Raw genomic sequence first — 24,855 nt, forward strand, 5'->3', positions numbered from 1 at the left:
AGGGCGTTTGCTTTGAGAAGTGCAAAATAATAACAACAACAACAGGGCTTGGGAAAGGCAGCGGAATGCTGGCTGGGGGAACAGGAATTAAAGGATAGGGTCCAGGTCATTGTTGTAGCAGCATGTGACCACAACATTATCGTCTCTCTTCTTACAGGCCTGTGTTCTACTGTAAAACAGAGGCAAAGTTTGCTTCTTATCAGGGGCCTGTGTGTACGTACAATAACAAAATTTATTGGTCTGTTATCAGAAGTTCTAGCTGAGACCTTGTGTAATGCAAATATCTGCTTTTATGGGCCCTAGGCCTTTGGCAGCATTATAAATTATGAATGATTGATCACAGGCTTTGGTTGCCAAACTGATGAAATAAACAGTTGATTTTTGTGAGGGTGGTGGTGGAGGGGGTGGAACAAAACAAACAGGCCAAAGGGGGGGAAAAAATCTATAACAGCCGCCAATCTGACATAGTGGAACTTTGACACAGTTGTTGTGGTTCCAGTGTATTCTACTGTCCCGGCTGCATGTGAAGGAGGTGAATTATCAGCACGATTAATAATAGTGAATGTCACAACCGTAGGCCATAAAACACACGGTTGTGTTGCTGAAAATACATTGCTATATTCGCCTAACAGTGACGGATGCTGCTGTTTATTTACAGTAAGTCAAAGAATGGTTTGTGGTATATGGAGAATTTGCACGTATTATAAATGTTTTTAAATAACAGAGAGTGCCTCCTAGTGCTTTATAAAATACACTTTGCTATAATCTATTTATGCTTGGGGATGTCATAAATTCACAGGTTTTATGAGCTCGAGCAAAGACGCACTAAACAAAACCATAAATGACTTCCTGCTTACTTGGATCGCTTTTGATAAAAGTCAGACGCTTGCTGTAAAATAAGTGCAGCACTGTATCCGAGCCTCCGCTGGGATTTTGATGTACATTGCTTTGCTATGTTTGACTGATCATGCCAAGTCCAAGCTGAGCTCGGGCCGAGATGTTGCACAGAACCCCGTAATGGACATGTATTAGATCAAAAGTTTTCTTGATTGAATTAATAAAAAAAAAAAACCAAACGAAAAAAAAAACCCCTCTGCAGATCTTTTTGATTTCTCGGCCGTTTTCTATCATTTTCTTCAGCTCAGTTACTATCGTTCAGATGGGAGGGAAATTATTTTAGAAAAAGCTGGCATAATAAAGTGCTTGATCACTGGATATTCAATTAGGTCATCACTAGAAGTATGATTTACTGCAGAATATAAATGTAATCTATAAAATTGCTACTGCTTCTAAGGGGTTGATTGTTCTGTTTAGAATTTACCTTAAAAAGAGAGGTGTCAAACACAAGGTGAGCGGGCCAGAACAGGCTCGTGAAAGGGTCCGCCGGAAGTGAAATCGTGGAGAAGGAGAGCAGCATTTTTCAGTGCGCTTTGCACCAGGAAGTATTCTGTCTGCAGCTCGTTAAGATAGGCTCATGTTATGGGAGTGATTGTCTGGACTGTTAATTTAATCTGAGACAAAGATCTGAAACATCATCGTTTTTACAGCCTGCTTACTGACAAAGACGTTACCCTTAGCCAGCCATACGCCTTCAGGGGAAGGTGGTTAAGGCAAAGAGCCGTGCCGACGCTGGTGTTTTGTTTCTAATGAATGTAATCCGACTGATGTGGAAAAACAGAAAAAAAGATTGAAATTGCACTTAAATTTCTTAAGATTCCTTAAAATTCTGCTCATCTTCTGTTGTGTAAACGGAGGGTTCATTAAACATGAATAGTTAGTCCATGCACGCTGAAAGAAATATAACACTTAAATCAAATTAGGCTGCATGTGGTCTGTGATCTACAATGGGTTTGACACCCCTGTATTAAAAGTTTATGTACTTATAATAACCATCATTCAGTGACACAAGATAACCCGATGAATTCCTTTTAACCTTGTTCACAAAAAATGTTTTTGTCTTGGTGTAATTTTTGTCCTTTTATGTGTTAAACATAGATAGCAAGCACTCTGTGCTCTGTGCCTGCCCCTGTGTGTATCTGTGACAGTGTTTATTTCTCTTTCATCTAAAACATTTGGCCTGATTATCATATCAAAATTACATGCTTTCTCCCGTTTGACGCGCTTTTCAGCTTCATACGTACACACTTGTCTAGAAAGTAGATACTGCGTCTGCTTGTTTGTGCATGTGCTATAACAAGGCTTGCAGCTCTGAGGAGACTGATACAGCCCGGTTACCTTGGAGGCGACCCATATGGCAGGAGCCAAAGCGATGTTGACGGGATCACTGCCACCTTGGTCCTAATGAGATCCAGCTTAGCCCTAATGTCAGACAGGATGACAGTACAAGGTGGGCCACATGGCAGGCAGTCAGGCAGACAGGGAAGCAGACAGATGCAAATATACATGTGTACATACAATACATGCACGCACACACACGCACGCATACTGTATACATACACATGTGTATATATATATATATATATGCATTAGGCAGAAGGCAAGACTGCGTTTTTTCTTCAGAGGTTACTGCCTTCTTTCAGTTTCCTGTTGTACTACTGGTGCTGCATTGATTGACAGCTATACTTAGGCATAAACACAGGCTTAGTGTATCCTGCCTGAAATTTGAAAAAGCACTGCGGGAAAATCTGTGGTACCGTCCAGCTTTGGACTGACTGCATGGTACCCGGGCCCAATATTTCATAGGCAAAAATGTTACGTAACCATTAAAAAGCACAACTAAAACTCTTTGATCCGCTGAAGCCTTGGATGACAGAGTGTTAAATCCCTTGGCTCTTTTTTTTCTCACTTTGGTTTCCACTGTAAATGGTTTTAATTAAAAATGGCTGCTCATCTGAGCAGTCTGGATTACTTTGTGCAAAATGTTTTAACTTAGATTCAGAACAGAGGAGGAAGGGGGAAAAAGGAGTCCTGGAATATTTGTATTTGTGTGATGTTTAATTTAAACCTAATGCTAGGATAAAGTAGAATGGAATATTGCATGTTATTAGAAGCTTGAATGCAGAGATGTTCATTTAATATATGTGTTATAAATGTATCATTTCTGTATTTATTTGATTTTTTTGAGGAAAAAAAATAGTGCGCTGCAGTTTTGAAGATATATAAATATGGTAATGATCATAAAATGACCTACATTAGGGCTCTGGATTATGTTTGCTCACAGCCTAAATCTCCAAATCTCTTTTCACCCTATTTAGGGCATTTTTGTGTTGGTTTTCACAGCAATTTTTCACCACATAGAATTTCTCTAAAACTTGTCAGTGCTAACCTTATAATTTCATAATCCGACAACTCGAAGCCAACAATGCTTTTTTCAATTTAAATAAGCCCTTCCTGAAACTTGTAGCTTTCAGCCCAGCAACAGGAAAGTTGCCCAGCGCTGACAGACACTTTCATTTGTTTTAAACTCGCAGCCGGTTTCTATAGATTAAACGAGAGCACGTCGTGAAGAGGCACCGGATTCGAGCAAGGAGAAGGCTTCACGCTGGACTCTGGCCAACTCTCAATGTTCTGCAGAGGGATGAAAAGGCATACTCCTGAGAGCACGCTAATAAGGCTTTAATTGTATGTTCCTCCACTAAATTAATGGATGGAAATGATTTGATTAATTCAGACACTGCTGGATACTAATATCCAATTAAACCCCAACACCAGGCATGCACAGGGGCTCCCGGTGCATTATGGGTTCCTGACTGTGAAGCGGACAGCTGTTTCTTTGGGTTGTGAAAAAGGACGTTACAGGTGAAGGTGCTGGGGAATGGCTTCGGCTCTCACGTGTCTGCCCAGCAGACATAACAGTGTGGCAGAGATATTGTCTTTTGTTGCGCGCAAGCGTTTTAATTATATGCACTCTCATGTGTGCCGGTGAATATTTAATTATATTGTAGTAATTAAGTGAAGACTATGATCATTTAATTGTGCTGGATATCATTTAAACCACTTATTCTGGCAAACTTCAAGGAGCAAGTTCAGATTTCTGGAGTATTCGTGTTGCTCTTCTTCTATTGTGTAATAAAATGTAATGAATGTCAGGCTGCTTTAGAAAAACTCTCTTAATCTTGAGTGTGTACGAGTTCTTGTTAACTACGTCTCAAGTGCAGCCCTGATACTCATCGAGCGTGAGTGCTGTTTTATGCGCTCGTGAGCAAGATGAGATTTATCATATTTATATATGTATAAATATAAAATATAAAACGTGTAACTAGCACATAATAGCATAGTAGAACTTTTTAACTAATACACTGGTTTTAGCTTTATGAGGATTGAAGACATCATGTTGTCATGCAGATTTTAGTTGTCACGTGTAGACAAAATCTATTAATAAATAAATAAAGAACGAACTAGATCTAAAACTATAACTAATGATGTCAAAATAATAGATATGTATATTTGTAGCATGTATCTACATATGTCTGGTGCTTTAGGAAGAGACTGGTGAAATGTTTCCCCGACACTGTGTAACCAGCTGTTAACAGCCCACTATAAAGGGGCTCTCAAAGGATGTTGGGAAAATGATACGCGCTATTTATTTAGAAGAAAATGAAGCTACATTATGTAAAACCAATTTAGTCAAAATGTGTTAGCCACAGCGCTGGCACGGCATACAGAATAATCCTTAAATAAAAAGACAGGTAGACAGCTTATCCTCTACAATCGAGTTACACGTGTTTTAAATGAAGTTAAATGCTGCACGTAAAATAAAGTAAAGTACAGTATGCTAAAATGCACAAGCACATCCGTGTACGGGGCTTTCTGTCTTCTTGGCTTCAGTGCAGCATTTAACTAAACCAGTCCTGCCGAGCACTCGTCACACTGAGCACAGAATAAAGTAAGGACAGTCTAAATAGGTTTAGATTTTCAGCCCGTGAATCGTATTGATAAAATAAAGCAGTGGGATACCGCGGCTTGTAGATGCAAAATGGATTTTCAGTGTAATAAGATTTGTTAAGTCAAATCAAAATGTAGATCTCACAAATACAAATCAACACAGTGTTACTGCCTGAAACTTTTTGTGACCTCATCATACGTATTTAAATTTTTATCCCCTTTTATTTTGAATTGATGTAAAAACAGATGCATTGAAATGCATTAAAATAAAATAACATTAATGTCTAGAAAAAATGAAAAAAACAAAACGTTTGCAGAAACACACAAATTAATGAACACGCAGAGACCACAAGGATCCAGTTCTTTCAGGTCTTTTCTGTCTTCTGGGTAGCCCAGCACTGGTTGGTGTGGGTGGATTGGAAGCTGTGTAAAGCAGAGTCGAGAGGCAGCATTCAAGGTATGAATAGTAAGAGCTGGTCCAAGTGGTGAATTCAGCTGTCTACAGTTCTTAGAGTCTAAAAATGTATCCTTAAAAGTGACGGTAAAAGCTCTCCGTGAGGCGTTTCGGCTCAGGAAAACCTGTAAAGAGCAGTGAAAATGTATTTTATGGAACTTAGGAGTTTGTACGACTATGAATGTACATATTTTTTGTATAGTAACCTGTGTTTGTGATGTTGTTGGCCTTTTCTCTGTGTAACAGTTAACCGTTTTATGGGCTTATGCTTGGAAGCAGTTTTGTTCTTTTCAAAACAGAATTTCAGCATTGCGGATATCCTCAGTTCAGTCAGATGTTCATGGTGTTGTTTAGCCAGTGTGTTCATTTAGGTTATAAGACAATGAGTGTAAGTTTTGAATAATCATCACCAAGCTTTTCCTGATTGATTAGGTATCACTCAAGCAATTGGATCACAATTATTTAGGCATTTTGAGGACATTAAATTATCACCAACTTGACTTGGCAGTAGTGTTTGCAATTTTAGTACCATCACAGCCAACTATTGCTGTGCTGCAGTTGCTCTCAGCTATTAACTGTCCCTGGTGTGGTCTTTCAGGCTGTGTGAACCATGTTTACAGCAGCAGCAGCAGCAGCGGGCCACTCTTTTCCACAAAAAACTGATAGACCAACTGGTTTCTCAGGAGCAATGAGCAGACACATAAAGTAATCCACATATCTCGTTGGGTGTGGCTGTATACCCAAACAGAGCTGAAAGGGCGTAAATGTTGAGATTTCTCATATCAAACAAAAGCTCATTTGTTTGATATGTCTGCATTTGCTGGATAATCTGGTAGTTTTTGCTAAGAGGTTCACCACAACAACTTTATAAGGTGATAATATGTCGGTGTTATGTTTATGGCTTGTCGTGCTGCCCAAACTGTATTTATGGTGCTTTAAGGGGGAAGTAATGGTCACCATTAAAATGTAAAGAGGCATATTCTCACCTCTGTCAGCTCTACTTTCACTTCTACGAGATTTGGTGTTGCAAGCATCTCTGTCCAACGCTCTGTTTCCATTACTTCCTTTACTGTTACTTCTCCAACACAGTAACGCTGAATTCATTTGCCGGAAGAGCAAAATTACATTAGCTAAGAGTTTAGCTATTTTTCCTTGGCTATAAAATAATCTTAAAAACAGCTCTAAATCGGGTACGGATGTGATCAGAATATCGCCCCTTATTTTAACAAGCATAGCCATGAGGATAAAGTGAAAGCCAGTTTTCTTTCCCAGCTTTTATGAATGGATATGTTTTTTACCTTGTGCTACCAGAGTGTAGGAGTAGATGCCTACAATGGATGTAATCTTTTTAAAAGAATCCAGATGATACTGTTTAGCACAATGGTCGGATGCTTTTGTTGCACAGAAAAGAAATCATGTTAAAAGTTCCCACTCAGCCTCTCCCACACACAGCCATGAAGGCGCACACACACACATACAAGCACACAACGCTGTCGCCATGGTCGCCAACAGCAAGAACAACAGCACACATTCTAGGCCGGACTTGACACTCCAATAAAAGTGTGGTTACTGCTGGCCAAGGCTCCTGGGATTTCAATGCTTGTCTTGTCCTCACTTGAACTTCTTCCTGAAACACAGTCTGGTGACAGAGGGCCAGATTTCCACTAGGCCGGTCCTGTAGTTGGAGATCTACTCTCTATTACCTACCGCTGACATTCCCTTCTTTTGTTGAGGTTATTAACAAACTGCATAAAGGAGGTGGAAACTAAATACCGGAGCTGCAACAAAGCATAGTGCATGCTTCTGTGTGTTGCCCTGATTTCTGTGGCGTGCTGCTGTGTGAGGTGCTGTGGCCGTCTTTTGTGCACCAAGTACTTTGTTTACCTAGCATGCAAGAAGTCTCAATGATTTCTCACAAGTGCTCTTGAACATCTCCTGAGTCATGAGCCTTGTGGGTCAGTTTGGCGATTTAGTCATACACCGCAGCTAGAGGAAAATATGCGCATATTAAATCACAAATTATAGAGATTAACCGCTCATAAGAGCCTATTGCTATTGTCATAAATAAAGAAAGTACCTCTTGTTGATCTAAATGCAAGGTGATGTCTCTTTCACTGGCTGGATATTATTCATTCAGCGCTATAAAAACCAATTAGATCTATATTTCATTTTTGGTGGAGAGGATGCAGAGAGAATCCATTTCGATTCACTCTCTCAGCATATAATTGTGTTCCTCTTGTATCCTGATATATTTGACTAAGCAAACAAGGCATGCCTTTATCATTCATGTTTAATTAGAGCTTGCCCAAGTATTCGTGCCAGAGTGCTTACGTTTAAGCCTGGTGTTTGTCTTGTCACTTTCTCCATGGAAGGGATGCCATGAAGGAAGACACTTCCAAAAAATGTTAATTGTTCAGCTTGCTTGAAAGGTTCCCAAAGTAGGTCATGCATAGTTGGCTCAAATAAACCAAAGGAACTGCGTTTGTGTGTTGTTGTTGTTGTTGGTGAGGGGGGGGCTTCTGGGCGTTTTACATAACACTTTCATTCTTCCCTGAATAAAACACACACACACGAACATAGACACTCATACGAGGTGCATCCACTTTTACATCAGCAGAACCCGTGATTCAGAAAAGTGTGACTGTGACTTAAAACCATAACTTTGTCGATTTTACATTCACAAATACAAATGCGAAAAATCTGAGTAGGCAGCGAGCACTGATCGATTTCCTGAATCAAAAATTGTAACAAGTTGAACTTGAGCCTCTTCAGTGAGATATTAGTTTAGTCTTGTTTTCACTCTAGATTTATTTATATTTTACTGCTAAGGAGATGTTCTTGTAATTCTTTAGAAGTGGTCTTGAGCAGTAGTTCTCCAGGCTTTCTCAAGCCCTTTCAAAGTTTTCTGTAGATCCTTGTCCACTTTCTAATTCACTTTCAGTCCAATTCTTGTACCCGGACATTTTCAGTGGAATCATTTCAGCATCTATTGTACCTCAAGGGATGAACAGATCTTGTGTCTATACATAACAAGCAACTTAACAACGAACCAATTTTTAAATTGTATTTTAGGCTCTTTGTTCCCACCAGCGTTCCACAAAAACACAAGTTTGTTCCAGATTTTGTTGAATCTATGAAAAACACAGTTTGACGGGCATAAAATTGTATTTGTGCACAAACAAGTTGATTTCCAAGACCCATTGGCTTCAAATTTGATGTATCTTGGCTGGGCATGCCTTGTGTCCTTAAAAATCTTGAGGAAACTGAACAAGTGGAAGACAAAAGGAAAGTTGGCAGGCCTAGAAAACAATCTACAGCAAGGGGGAGGAACTCCAGGTCTCGAGGGCTGGTGTCCTGCAGGTTTTAGATCTCACCTGGGCCAACATACCTGAATTAAATGAGTAGTTCATTACCAGGCCTCTGGAGAACTTCGGGGCATGTTTGGGAGGTCATTTAGTCATTTAAATCGGCTGTGTTGGATCAAGGACACATCTAAAACCTGCAGGACACCGGCCCTCAAGTTGCCCACCCCTGATCTACAGCATATAAACAGCTTGTGTAATTCCTGTCCTTAACAATAAAAAGTTCATCAAAAAACCTGATACATGACCCAAGAGATGAATATGCCCTTTCAGTTAATCCATATATCTTTCACTGAAGCATCATCAGAAATGGTCTCAGTGGAAGGACGCCTGTAAAGAAGCCATTCTTAAGAGAGTGCGGCGATGAAAGACTGAGGTACAACAGTGAGTCTCTACATTCATCTGTAAATGACAGTAGAGGCTCTGTAATGGTTTGGAGCTGCATTTCAGCCAGTGTTTTGGGGGATTTCGTCAAATTTTATTGAATAATTATCCACAAAAAGTGCCATCAAATTTTGATCCACCATGCAGAGCCAACTGTAAAGTATTTTAATTGGCAACAGCTTCATTATTCAGCATGACAATGATCCCAAACACACTGCCAGTTCAGTAAAAGCATACCTGGATATAAAAACACACAGTCATGGACTGGCCTCCCCAGAACCTGGACAATAACATGATCTAATCAATGTGGGATCATCTTGACGGAAAACAGAACAAAAGGCAGCCAAAATCCAAAGAATAGCTTTGAATCTCCTTCAAGAAGCCTGGAAACTAGTCCTGAAGACTACTTAAAGAAGTTAGAAGACAGCTTTCCTGAGAGAGTTCAGCCTGTACCGAATAAAGGTGGTGATACCAAATATTACATTACAAGGTTGTTAGAATTGTACACTCTGTTTTTGCCTTCGATACTGTTACTTCCTTCTATGTTTTCATATGTTTCAATAAGCACTGCAACTATTTCTCATTTCCTAGAAAAACATTAAAAAAATGAGAACTGGCTCAAGAGTTTATCAAAGTAACTTTAATAGCAAATAATATTAAATCATGTGAAGCACTGAACTATTTAACAAACTACTACCTATCTAGCAGTGTAGCTACTAGTAACTAGTCGTGTTCACACTTGTGAAGCTTTAAAATGGCTGCCATCATGACCTAGAAAAACATGTTTAGTGGGTACCCCGGGCTTCCTGCTTTGCTGTGGGATAAAAAACATTAAATGATTTGTGCGTGTCCTCTGTCAAGCATTTAGAAGAATCCATATGAGACGGTCCCACAAAACCCCTGTGATTGAGGATGGGGCAGCTTCCTGTGATACACTGACCCAGAAAGTAAAAGGAAGCTTCCGAGGATCAAGTGGCAGCTCAGAGAAAAGATACTATATTATAACTGAACCTGTTGCTAAAGAGAGAATTCACTAGTCTGCTGCTGCAAAGGGGTAAACATGTTTGTCAGGAAGTGTAATATGAGCCTGGTTTTCTGTAGAGGGGAGAAGAAAAGCCATAATTGAAGGGATATTAAAGGGTCAGCGTTCAAATTACAGACACACGAAAACAAAACAAAAACTTTTCTTTCTCTTTTTTTTTCATGACCTTGGGTTGTGTCTAGTCATGCAGAAAGTATTAGTTTCATTTGTCTAGGTATTGAATTCGTTTTCATTGCCATACCTGTCGACCTTCCTGTTTTGCCTATGAGTAACCTGTATTTTTTTAACTTCTCCTCCACCATCCTCCCATATTTTCCCATATTTGTTTAAAAAACAGAAGAAAAATTTAAAAAGCCCAGCCCGTTTGATGTGTTTGTTACGACACATTTCGCTGTGGTGTAACAAGAAGAAAAAGCAGGGCGGCCCTGCAAACTTTCAGGCCTTTGTTTTCTGGCAGTATGGGTGTGAAGGCGGGTGCAGGAGAAAAAATGGTTATTATCTCTTCTAACTCACAATTTAGTAACAATTCTTGACTCAAGTCATAAAATGTATCCATTTAAATATCTATATTTTTGTACTTCTGGTGTTATTTCTGCCATTAAAAAATGTCATTATATTAGCATGAATACGTCTGAATGTTATAGTGAATCTCAAAACATATTTACTTACCTCCAGCAGTACTGAAATCTTCTTACTAGATAAAGCTGGTTGTTTATCTATCTTTTATTTTAATGAATAGTGGATGTTATAGTCACTAGAATGTGTTTGAATGCGGTTGAGTGTTTAGGAAAAACAATTAAGACACTGTTGATTTAGCATAAACTCCGCAGCTCTGGAAAATCCTCTGATCTTACTGTTCTCCTGGTAGATTTTACTGCACTGTACCTGGCATAGACAAACATGCCACTGTTCTGTGTCTGCATTTTCTTCTGCTTGCCTCCCTCTGACTTGGCTAGGACCGTCTGTTTCCCTGTAACAAAGTCAGTCTGGGGCTGTTTTGGGTTTCGACTGTTAAGCAGTAGCTTTCTTTTTTATTCACATTCTTGCTCAGCTGCTGGACCTTGGATAAAATGAAAGAAGCTGACTCACCACCATACCGTAATGTCGGACTATTAAGAGTAGAGCTGGGCGATATGAGATTTTTTCATATCACGATATGTTTTTTTCATTTCAGGCGATGACGATATCTATCACGATATAAGCCAAATAACTATATTTGTAAGATTTAAATGTGCCGTTGCTCACAAGTAAAATGTGAAATAATCAGCAGCTTGTTTTGATTTAAATATTTATTTCCCATAATAAGTTCAACAGGGTAGATGTACTTAAGGAACATGAGACTTTTTCAGATAAATAAAGGCAAATATTGCAAACTACACAAAAGGCAGCCGCTAAAGCGTTTAAGTTTCAAAATAGAACAAACGAAACAGACTAAATTGTCAATTCCACTTAGAAACAAAATATTAATTCTAAAAATAAATCTTAGTTTGTTTTACAGAAGAACAGACAAAACTGACTAACTTTTGTCAATATCAAATAAACTGAGAACTAAAAGGAAATTCTCAATCTCTCCTTGTTGTATAGCTGAGCTTTTCAAACAGTTTTAACAGTTACTTTAGTCTGACAAAAGCCGAATGACGAATTAGCGCTTCCAGTCAGAGACTGAGGCTACGTCCACACGTACACGGGTGTTTTTGAAAACGGAGATTTTCCGTTTTCGTTTTAAAAAATAATCCCGTCCACACATAAAGGCAGAAATGAAGGAAAACGCTGCTATGAACATGCCAAAGCTGCAGGTGGCGCTAGATTCCTAACCGTGCAGAAATGTTGGCCAATCAGAAGTCTAGAAGCCTCGGTGGGAAAAAGTAAACAAAGCTGGGGCATAGAAGCAGACCCGAGTCGTATGTGTGGAGGGACAGTAACTGTGTGTATATGTAAGCATTTAAACACTGCAGAGAGTAGAATTAACAGTAACAGTATTGTAGAAATTCATTTCACCGAAACAATAACGTGGCGCACAGTGTGACGCATGCACCAGTTTATTGTATTTCCACACTTGCTTTCGGCACAATTTACAGTGCACGCTACTCTGTTTTTTGTCAGACTTGAAATAGCCGAAATACCTTCACACTACGGAACTTCTATGGCTCTTCTGTTCGACAATCTCTCCGGCGTTGGAACCATCATCTGTTTTCTCTTCGGTCACGCTCGGTTGATTTTTCTAGTCGGCACACTCATTTCCTCCATTACGCGCTGGCTCCATTACCCGCTGGCTGCTTCCCAAACAAACACAGGTGCAGCTTGGCACTTGTGCTGTACGTAACAAGTCACGCGACGTGACGCTGCGGCTGTGATTGGTTCGGCTCTGCGCTACTTAATTTGGATTGGCTGACCTTTTTTTTTTTTTTTTTTTTTTTTAAAGAGGACAAGAGCGGCGAGGTCTATCGCGATAGCTTAATTTCTCTATCGAGTAAAAGTTATATCGCGATACATATCGTTATCGTTCTATCGCCCAGCTCTAATTAAGAGACGCAAAAGGGTGGAATGTCACATTCATAACTTAATTTTTTAGTTTGTCTGACCACATGGATACTTTCCAAAAGACTGATATCTACTTTATTGTGGTTAAAATGTGAGATTGGCATTAAGATAATAAAAGAGACACAGTGTAAGATGTGATGTAAAGCACGAGTCAGGTTATTGAGTTTATTCATTCCGACTAGTTGCCAACACTTGATCTCTCATGCAATATGCAGTGTTGGGTAAGTTACTTTAAATTAGTAACTTAGTTACATTACTAGTTACTTCCATCAAAAGTAACTCAGTTACTTCAAGTTACTCGTTACTTTCAAAGTAACTAGTTACTAGGGAAAGTAACTTTGATTTTACTCAGACTTCTCTTGTTAATCTGTTGCTAACTGGATACCCACCAAGAGTGCCAGTCTTCTAGCTTGCTTACTTGCCACAAGTGCACTGTGCCACCTACCAAAGGAAAAAATAATGTGCATATTTCCACGAGAGAAATCCCACGCCTGGACCGTCGTTGACCGCCGCCAGGATTCTAGCCTACGTCACAGCATCATGTGCGCTTTTTACATCCAACACAAAAACTGCAGTCGTGGTGCTTTTGATTGTACTCTGAAATTCTGCCTTCCGAATAGGAAGATGTAGGTAACACCAGACTGCAGATGAGCTGCATACAGGGCTGGACTGGGACAAAAAATCAGCCCGGGCATTGTGACTAGAGACCGGCCCGCCATTATAGGAAAAATCATGAAGCCTTTGAATGAAAACAAACGCTGTTGTGACAGTGATGTACACTGTCTTGATGGTATATATGTATCAATCTATCAATCGTTTGTTGTAAGACTCAGATAATTATTTATTAAAAGCTAGACATTTTAAATGAGAATAAGAAAGAAAAGTATTTCTTTGTGCCCCCCTCTCCCTGTTAATGCCCTACATGGCCCCCTGGCAAAACTTTGCTAGATCCGCCCCTGCACAGTTACCAGCTGTCAGCTACTTAGAAAAGGATCCTGGTGTTACTTGTCTCTCAGAAACAGTTCATAACTTCTCTTCAACTCATTCATGTCACCTAAAGGGTAAACCTGTTTCTCCATCACAGCTCTGATGATTCAGTAAGGACATCTCCTGGTTTCATCTTCATGTTTCCCTCTCACCAGATATACAAACCGATATCATGACCAGCAGTTTTACAGCTGTGGCTCCAGCAAACATCAGCTGATACTAGAAATTAATATTAAATAAATTCTAGCTGATCAAGCTTAAACGTGCTGCTGTTGTTTAGCGCAACATCCGCTGGTTTCCCCGTTCTGGCGCAAAGTGGACGATAAACAAACAAGAGAGAAAAGCCGATCAGCTGATCAGTTTCATGATTGTAGTAGAAACAGGAGAGGGAGGGGAGAGAATGAGAGAAGAGGCAGCTGTGCAGCAAAGACACAGAATAACTTCAGCTTTGTGTCTTTTTCATTGTAGCTTAAGTCCGGGACAAACTGTTCCTTTTCACCTCAATACGAAACGCGTAATAATTTCTCTGCATACGAGACGATTCCGTTTTTTAGGGAACGGCAACTCTAATAATTAACCGTATGAACAAAATAAAGTTCAACATCAGTAACATAGCACCCACCCAGCTGTATAGAAACCCCGTCATGCTAGCTAGCACGCAGTATGAAAAAGTCAGTACAACGAAAATAAACTCCAACTAAACCTGGTTTATATCTGACCCAGATAGACTGCAGGTCATAACTTCTTACCTGAAGTTCAGTTCACCTGACACTCGGCCGCTTCGGGTCTCTCCTCTTGCCTCCCCTTTCTCTCATCCACCTGCTGGCCTCTACCACTTGCTAATGTTACTGAATCTGTGGAAGCTCCGCGACAGCCACCACACGAAGTAACGAATAACGAGCCTATCTAAATCCCAGTAACGAGTAACGCGTTCCTGATTTTGGCATAATAACTAGTTACCGTGCTCGTTACCACAATAATAACGTAGTTACTGTAACGCGTTACTTAATAACGCGTTAGTCCCAACACTGGTAATATGTACATTGAAGTTGATCGTACAGCCTGAGACTGTCAAATCCTTTGTGGCAATGATTGCAGCCTTTTAGGTGTGTTGTTGTTTTCCGAGCAACAGCCCTGCATTCAGCTACAAGGATGTACTGTATCCCTGGATTGCAGAAAGTAAGCATCGTCTGTGAGAGTAGGCACACTTTATAATTAGAAATGAAGACTGATTAAATTAAGGCTATGCTAACTCAGACTGGTAAAGCCTCACATTAGTTTTTACTAAAATTTGAACTGGATTGTTTTTTCTTTTACCCCAATCTACAATCTAAGATGGTTCACTACCAGCATGCATAGAGGGAATTTTGATGAATCACACTGTCAATATGGGCATCACCATAAAATATTGTTTTTCTCATTATGAATTTGTAATCCTAATGTTGCAAGCTGTTGCAGAATAAATGGCTGTGCAAATGAGCTTTTGAGCTACACTTACATACAGTGTCTCGGTGTGCATTCACTATTGTATAATTTAATACCTTATGTGTTGGATGGTCAGAAATCATTGTTGCATTCGGCTGGCAAGTTTACATTTTAAACCTTCTTTCATTGTGCCGGTGCATTGTCCTCTCACACAACGCAAAGCTAATGCTGAAAGGTGACAGTGAATTGCCATTTCAGCACAATTTGTATATAGAAGAGGGAACGAAAGACCAGTTGTCATTGAATGCATCTAGTTTCTTCTGGGTTGTCTGCGAAGAAGGATCTTATCCTATGATTGTTGCTTACATGCCTGAAGTTCTTTCTTCATTCCAGTATTATTACTCACACTTGTTTCACTGCCTCGATGCTGGTGCGATGCTGTGTTGTTTTAACTACCTTTGCAGTGGTATGTTTGATGAGTTGATAAGATGACTGTCTACCTGAGCATGTCTAAAATAGAAACACAACTGCAGAAAAAGGAAGATGAGGAAATTATGCAAAGTGATGACCTACTTTTTCATATGACCTGCTGCATACAGGTTAACCTTGGTCAATAGTGAGGCGGGAAATTACATTGAGTTTATAATAGCACGTGGCAAATGACTACACTTCAAAGTATGTATGTCAGTGTTTGCACAAAGAATTAAAATTACTCTCAGAAAAGGTCAGATTTTTATGCCGTGAATTTACTTTTATGGAGAGCCATTGAAAAAAGCCTAAGAAATATTTCTTCCCTTTAGGTTGAATAACAAACCATGGACACATTTGTCTGCTGAAGCTTCCATTAAACTTTGTTCAAATAAGGCTACTGTGTTCTCATTGCCAACATACAGAGATAGTTTGTAGGGGTGGGGGGGAAAAATCGATACTGTGTAGTATCGTGATATTTTGTTTGCTAATAATGTGTCGATACAGGGACAGCAGAAATCGATATTTTGTTACAAAAAAAGTTTTTGTGGACTGCAAAATGCTCTGACTTCAGAGTTGATCCTTTTTCTGAGCAAGAATCCTGACATTCCTTCACTGTCCAAATGTGTTTAACTTTTTTTATGGCAGCAATAAACATGACAGTTTACTTATTTTAATTTAAGACATGTTTTATTTTAATTACGTTTAAAACTTTTTTATTTAATGTAAAATTATATTTTGTTTTAATTTACTTTCAAATTCTTCAGTTGCTGAAGGGGCTGCATAGTTTTCATATTGCATAGTTCAGAATAGCCATAATTGTACCAGATGGTTGCATTCAGTTAAGTTGGACTAGACTGTAATACAAACCGTTCAGTTTGTCAACAATTAAACTGACTGAAATGAGAGAAAGACTGAGTGCGAGACTTTGATATTAGATAAAATGAATATTGATAAAGTTTACCTTTATGTACAGAATCTGAATATCGCAAAATATTTTTTAAAAATTGCAATAATATCGTATCGTGCGTTAAGTATTGTGATAATATCGTATCGTGGGATGTATGGTGATTCCCACCTCTACTACTTTGTGCATGTTTTAAAATTGAAACTGGAATTGCTGGCTTTTAATGTTGAATGAATGTGTTTCACTGATCTTAATGGATTTTTTAAACTTGATTTTATTACATAAAAATCCTATCTCATTGGCAGTATGCAGTGGCCAAATTTTAGCACTCTACCGTTTTTTGTTTTGTTTTGATAACATGTCGAAAATTCAATTCCAAAACTGAGGTGAGTACTGAAATGTGAATTTTCTGCACCGGTGTGATTTTTAAGAATAATACCATCACCGATATTTGGTGATTTAAAAACCTAATTTATTGGTCAGTATGTTTTTTTGTATGTTTTATTACTTATGATTAGGGCTATTCGATATAACTAAAAAAAAAAAAACACCCGCGGTTTATCCTTCAAGCTCGGGTCCTCTACCAGAGGCCTGGGAGCTTGAGGGTCCTGCGCAGTATCTTAGCTGTTCCCAGGACTGCGCTCTTCTGGACAGAGATCTCCGATGTTATTCCCGGGATCTGCTGGAGCCACTTGCCTAGCTTCGGAGTCACCGCACCTAGTGCTCCGATTACCACGGGGACCACCGTAACTATGCATATATGCATATATATATATATATATATATATATATACATTGTCATTAGCAACAATGACGGTAAAACCATCGCGTATCCGCTTGTTTATTTTCCACATAAACCTTTCACAATAAAGCTCAAGATCCTGTTGAGACTTTTCAAAATAAACTGAATACGTGAAAGAGTATGCAGAGTGTTTACGGATGGGAAGCAAAAAAGAGCCGTCAGGTGCTAAAAAATAATCCTTAGACTCAAACGTTAGAACGGGCTTTTCCCCGCAGCACGCCGTGTAATAAATACAAAGAAAACGGCGGCCGTTACAATTTATGTCTAAAAATGCATCCTTTAATGCATCGGTTAAAACACTCGACTCCACGTACATGACGCCCAGCTGGAAACACTTCCCGCAAGTTGAGCTGCCCGAGATTCACAGAATTTACAGAAAACGGAATATTTTTGTGATTTATATCGTTATTGGGACGATAGATGTCTTATATTGAGATATGAGATTTTGGTCATATTGCACAGCCCTACTTATGATACTTTACTAAGATAACATGGCAATGTATTTTAATTAGTTTTTATTGTAAGTGCAAACAATTGTACTTAAACAACTGTGCTTAAACGAGATATATGACTATTGCACGTTGTTGTGTTTGTGGCGTTCCAACCATGTCTTGCCAGAGAGCCCTGTAGTGGGCAAACTATGCAGCATCAACGCTTTTAACATGATTGAAGGGTGTTTCTTCTTTTCTTCTTTCTTTTTTTAAATTTGTATTTATCAGGTGTTTTAAATACATTTACTGATATATTGGCAAATAGCTTAAATCAGCCAATTATATTACCCAGCCAATATCAGCCTCACGTTTTAGAGGAGGAAACTTAACTTAAACCATTTTTATACTTAAACTTCAGGCAGTTTGGAAAATCAGGTCAGGACATCATACAGAGTTGCCCTCCCCACATGTAGCACAGACCAGGAGATAGCCTGTGGCAGATGCGTTCTCACTGCTAAAAATGTTGCTGGATGTTAACCTTGGTAGCCCAAGCAGGGGGCAGGACACACAGCTATGAATTACCGGTTTTATTCCCACTCAGGATGATCCGTGCCAGCTAGTATTTGATTTGGGGGGAAAAATAAGACTGATCATAGCGAAACAGCCCAAATTGTGCAAAATCCAATAGGCAAAGTTCAATATAGTCATTTGAAATATTGTATATAAGAGCCATTTGAAACTGGTGCTTACATTCAGTAAACTAAACTTAAAAGTTGCTTAAGTGTGTGGCTTCTTTTTGGGGTGCATAACGCTGCACACGGGCAACGTCAAGTTAGTTTGCTGAGCATGGCTAATGTTAGCATTGCAAGCACCAGCAGCCTTGGTTATATGCCAGTTCCCTCTGACACAGCCTACACACAACGGTCAATTTTCCACATCCAAGTGCTGGAGAACCACATTGGTTAGCGGGGCTGTCATCTGTCTCACTTCACTTCTTGCTTGTTTACAACTTCCTGTCAGCGGGAGAGAGAGGTGTGCTGATGTGTGCCAGGGCTACAAGTTCACTGGCATTGCACGTTACTAAGTATTTTAACAAAGTAGTTAAACGTGGAGTCACATACATGCCTCGTATATTATGAAAACAGTGTACTGGGGTGATGGTGGGATGGAGACAGTCGACCATCTGATCTAAGTTGTACTCTTGTATTCTTCTTTAATGTTGAGTAATGGTGAGAAAAGTTCAGGGTTTTTTTTCCCTTAATGCTGTCCTGATTTGTCCTCGTGACCTACTGTTCACTTAATCCAGCATTAGCGCGAATGAAACAGCCACTTTACCACTGAGGAAACAAACTATCCACAGCTCCATTTACGTAAGAATAAGACTGTTGCTGGGAACAAAATCAGCGTTGATCAAATCACTGAAAGTAGTGGTGAAAAATCAACAGAACAGCGCAATTAAAAAACGCTGAATGAGTCCTCGTTTATAGTCAAATACAGAACAGAGATTAAAATAAGTAACTTTATGATTATTATCAGTAGGTGCCACGAGCCCAATACAAATTGCTAACAATGTAGAGCAGCGTGTGCCTCGTATATTAAATATTTCACGTCTGTAGACTAGCAGGTGCTGTCACATTAGGTACAGGTCCCATTTATTTGTTGTTTTATTCTCCTGGCCCTGCTATGAGTTATTAGAGCTCCCATCTGTGGGTTGTATTAGAAAAGTTATATCGACAGCATGGCATTGTTTTCCCTGTGTGAACAGAGCTCCATGCTCATTTCATGAAATATGAATTAAGGGACAAACAGTCAGAAGTGTTCAAGGGGCGATTTCCCCTTAGCGATTACACTGGAGAGGTGCCAAAAAAAACTAAACAGGGGAAAATTACCATACTATACCAAGACAGGAAGAACCTGAAAGTACGACACTTGATGCGTTTGCCAGAGAGAGAGAAGGAGCGAGAAAAAAGAATATAGACTGAGGCGGAAAGAAGGAGAAGATTGTTGCACATTTTAATGTACTGCATCGTTTAAAGGGAGTTTTTCAGATTCTTAAGCAAAGAAATGTGACAGGTTTTTCAAAAAGATGTGTGAGTAGTAGTGGTTTGGAAAGCAGGAAAGTTAGGAAGTTGTTGTGGAAGGATGGAAGATTTTTTTTTTCTGAAAGAATTAAAGGAAACTTAAAAGTACATTTCAAAGAATTTTTTACAGCAGGGATAAAGTACAGTTAGGTTCATATATATTTTGACACTGAAACAAGTTTAGTAATTTTTTAATATGGAAACATATTCCAGTTGTAGTTATATAATGGACATGACCATTATATTAATAATGTGTAGGCTCTCAGCTTTCATTTCAGGGTATTCACAATCAAACTGGATGAAGGGTTTAGGACCAAAAGTAGTTGGACAATTGACTCAAAAGCTATTTCATAGGCAGCTGTGGGCAATTCCTTTGTTACTTCATTATCAATTAAGCAGATAAAAGACCTGGAGTTGATTGGCGGTATGGTGCTTGCATTTGGAAGATTTTGCTGTGAACAGAAAACATGCGGTCAAAGGAGCAGGTGAAACGAGCCATCCTTCAGGTGTGAAAACAGAAAAACCCATCTGACAAATTGCTACAATATTAGGAGTGGCAAAATCTACATTTTGATACAGTCTGAGAAAAAAAACACTGGTGAACGACAACAGTGGTGGATGATCGCAGAATCATTTCCACCGTGAAGAGAAACCGCTTCACAACAGCCAACCGAGTGAACAACACTCTCCAGGAGGCAGGCGTATTGATATCCAAGTCTACCTTAAAGAGAAGACTGCATGAAAGTAAAACAGAGGGTTCACTGCAAGATGCAAGCCACTCGTAAGCCCGAAGAATAGAAAGGCTGGATTGAACTTTGCTAAAAAAAAACACCTACAAAAGCCGGCACAGTTCTGGAAAACATTCTTTGGACAGATGAAACAAAGATCCACATCTACCAGAATGATGGCAAGAAAAAGTATGGAGAAGGTGTGGGACGGCTCATTTCACAGTTTGAAGACTAAACTTCAGACAGAAAGTATTAGAAATGAACATTTTATTTTCAGTTATCTAATTTGTCCGATTACTTTTAAGCCCCTGAATTGAAGGGATTGTGTTTGTTGCAATCTTTTTGTTCAGCCCACTGAATTAAAGCTGAAAGCCTGCACTTGAACTGCATCTGAGTTGTTTCAATTAAAATTCATTGTGGTAATGTAAAGAACCAAAATTAGGGAAAAGTTGTCTCTGTCCAAACATATATGGACCTAACTGAATGCAACTGCACATTAACTATTGTTTTTTTTAATTGTTTTTAAGGCCTCCCCTCTCGATCATGTGCCCTAGTACTGATTCATATAATCAGTGCGCGCGATTATTCGGTTTCAGACCCCGACTCAGCACTCACCCCCATTTACAGTCCTTAGATCACTTCCACGGCAAAATGCTGAGTCAAACCCGCTGCGATTAATGGTGTTGAAAATGAGGGCATGTCACATATGTTGCCACGTTCGAAGATGCAGTGGCCTCAGCAGAGATGGCCCGAAGGCTCAATCACTGTACCGCCTGCTGTGTATACAATCTCATCATGAAGCATCTTCCACGTGTTGAAATGATTTGAATTCAAGGTTTTTTTTCTTTTTTTTGCCACAATTTTCGTTTGCGCCAGTAAGGCAGTTATCTCATTGTCACGTTTGTGTGCGCCTCTCTGTCCTCCTGTGGTCTAATTTACATTTGATAGTACTGCACAAAGGCACTATCAAATGGATTTGGAGATGGATTTCAGTTCACATCTGTCTAATGGATTCTAACAAGTGGTCAGACAGGATTTGATTAAAAAAAACACACATCACAAAACAATCTGACAATTTTGGACCCCTTATTTTTTGTCTCTTTGTGGCATTTAACAAACATCTGTGGGCTGCATGATTTAGTTATTTCCCCTCAGTGGTCTCCCTTTGGTTTTGGTCCCCTTGTGGCTCCCTTTTGGGGTGTGCACACACCATCAGACACGCATAAATAAATGCACACTTGTAAACAACCACATCTGCTTAGCGGACATGTTAATATTTCAGTGTTGCTTCTCAGTTTTGTGCTCTTTTATATTGTATCCTGAGAGAACAAATGTAGTTTGTAAAAGATTCTTAAGATTTTTTTTTTTTTTGGTGAGTGATGCAATTGAGAATTTTCTGGAAGCAGAGTGTTATCTAGTGCTCGCAGGGTTTGGCATTGGTAGGAAGGGAATATGGCTGAGGTAATTATTCGGACATTAGGAAGCCAACGCGATCACAGAAATGTAGGTAAACGTCTGTGCCGGAGTTGCTAACAAATCCTGTGGTGTAACCGTTAGATCACAGGATTCAAATGATGCTGAACCTTTATTTAGTAACATCTACACAAACATAAGAGCAGAACCTAGAACTCGAGAGCAATGTCTGACCAAGGTCTCAAAGCTCCATCAAACACAGTGAATGCACGACAACGGGCTTCTTTTTTTAGATGGCTTCGATCTATTTTGAGAGATGGGTAATGATACAGGACAGATACTGAAGGACATTCAAACCTGTCAACTCCTCTTTCTTCACACCTCATTGGGCAGAGGGAAGATGGCATTGATGAAAGGTCGCGGTGACTCTGATTAAAAGGGAATATATTCAGCTAAAGCTCGGACAGCGCGGGGTAGTTTCTACTCTCTGTCTATTGATGGATCGGGTAATTGATCCGATCTGTCTTCGCAGAGCTGAGCTCTCTCTGCCTCCAGCATCAGTTAACCCTGCAGTGTATTAAAGTCAGATTAGGCTCTTCAACATAAAGGAGTGTGCCAAGGGGAGCGCTGCTGCACCTTCACGTGCGCAAACACACCTGTACTCCACAGGATGAGGAAGAAGTAAGCCAGATTATCTGAAGAATACAAACAATCTAATGGATAGCAAGTTATTTCTCCATGACATTCATTTTCCAAAATTAGGATTTGCAGTTACAGTAATACCTGCTGAACAGACACTAGAAAAAAAAAAGCATGAAATTGTACTTTTTGTAGCTCTCATGTTACCTCGCTTTCTGAGTAGCTAAATTAATGTACTTATGTTTTTCTATGCTGATCTTATGTTGTTTTATTGTGATGTTTTTTGCACCTCTGTAACACTGGCATAACACTCTGCATTACTGAGAAAAGGGAGGTGTTATGCGAACATGGTTTAACTTATAGCATACTATCACTTTGCAGGCATATGACACAAAGAAGGTGCAAAAAAATGCAGGAAATTATGCTCAAATGAAGCTTCTACAAAAGTAAAGAAGCTGAGCGACACTTTAGGTGGAAGAAATAAAAAGTTTAATGGTTCTTTTCTGGGATCTACACACGTCTAGGATCTGTTAGAGGGTGCTTTGGAATTTCTGGGGCAAATGATTAATATGCACTGAATCTCATTTACATAAAACCTTTTTTTTTTCTCAGCAAATAAGGTCTTATTTTACATCCAGTGTTAGTATTTTGTCCTCATTTTTTTAAGATATCACCACCAACCCCCATGGTGCCCTGGGAAAGAGTACCTTCTCTATCACTGCTATACATTTTTTCATCCAAATACGTTATATTTTCTGTGGGCTTTATTTACATTGCACACTGTCAATATTGGTGGGTAGAATATAAATACAATGGATTTGCTTCACAACAGAAATTTGGTAATGTTAAAGAAAAGTAATGCAGATTAAAGACTGGTATTAAATTGTAGTGGTAAAAAAATATATAATAGCATTATAAAATTATACTACTTATGATATTGCCCATTGCCCATACACCTTGATAGTAATGGGTTGAAAATTTTTCCCCTTCAAAATTGCCTGAATCCTTTGTGGCACAGCTTCAACAAAGTGCTGGAAACAGAGATTTTGGTCCACATTTAAGTGATAGCATCACACAGTTGCAGCATATTTGTCAGCTGCACATTCATTATTCATTCAACCACATCCCAAAGGTGCTTTACTGGGTGACTGTGGAGTACAGTGAACTCATTGCCATGTTCAAGAATACAATTTGAGATGATCTGAGCTTTGCGACATGGCAGATTATCTTGCTAGAAGCAGGCATCAGAAAATGTGCACACTGTGGCCAAAGGGGTGGACTTGGTCAGCAACAATACTCAGGTAGGCTGTGACCCTTGAACGATCCTTAGTTGGTTTCAAGGCGCCAAAGTGTGCTAAGAAAATACCTCCCACACCAGAATCGATCCATGCATACATGTTGTTTATGTCAAATTCGGACCCGTTCATCTGAATAGAAAAACAGAATCAGGGGGCATTTTTCTAGCTTCCCGTTCCTAAGTGACAGGATTGCTGCCTGGTGTGGTCTTCTGCTGCTGTAGTCCATCTGCTTCAAGATTTGACATTTGCATCCAGAGATGCACCTCTGCATACCCAGGTTGTAAGAAGTGATTATTTGAGTTACTGTATCCTTACAAAAAGACAGAACTGCTGCTCACTGAATATTCTCTCTTTTCTCTGTAAACCCCAGAGATGTGCAGAAAAATCCCAGAAGATCAGCAGCTTCTGAAATACCATCAACCACATTTAAAGTCACCATTACCTTCCTCACACATGCTAAAACTCTGGTTAAGCTTCAGGAGGTTGTCTTAACCTCTCTTATGCCCAAATCATTGGATTTCTGCTATGCAGTTGACTGATTAGATATTTGCATTAACAAGCAGTAAAACAGAACTGCACGGCGAGCGTTTGCATGCAGGAGGGAATCAGCCTAAATTAAAGCTCGTTCAAAAACGTGAAATAAGTCCTCCTTTGTCATTTATTATGAGAGCCACATAAAACTTAAGTACTGAAATAACTTTAAAAACGTGTCTCACTTAATTCACAACAGTGCCTTTCGAAGGATATGTAGCCTAATTTAAAGTGAAAAGAAAATGAAGAGGAGCAGAAAAATGGATAGAAACTGATGAAGTGCTGCACAGGGATGGACAGATACTGATCAGAGAGACAAAAGAGCAGTGGGTAAGGGCATTTGTAAGTCCCCTTTTAATTTATTCCATATTGTTGAGATTTCAGCCTGAAAAAATACCAATAAAGTACCCCACATGACCATAAGTAATCCTCACATATCAACCCACATGTCAGTAAACGTATCCCCGTGTTTTTAATTATGTAAAAATTGATTTACTCAGGAAATGCATGTACCTAA

At 39.4% G+C, this 24,855-nt stretch overlaps 1 protein-coding gene across 3 annotated transcripts in view; it reads left to right on the forward strand.

Annotated features, from left to right (window-relative positions):
- The window catches only part of nr3c2 (nuclear receptor subfamily 3, group C, member 2), a 139,050-nt gene that overhangs the window by 55,244 nt on the left and 58,951 nt on the right, over positions 1–24,855 (forward strand). The window lies entirely within an intron of this gene.

Source organism: Rhamphochromis longiceps, linkage group LG6, assembly GCF_057381845.1.
Source record: "Rhamphochromis longiceps isolate RC_006_pf linkage group LG6, R_longiceps_female_GT1.1, whole genome shotgun sequence".
In the NCBI taxonomy this organism is placed as follows: domain Eukaryota; kingdom Metazoa; phylum Chordata; class Actinopteri; order Cichliformes; family Cichlidae; genus Rhamphochromis; species Rhamphochromis longiceps.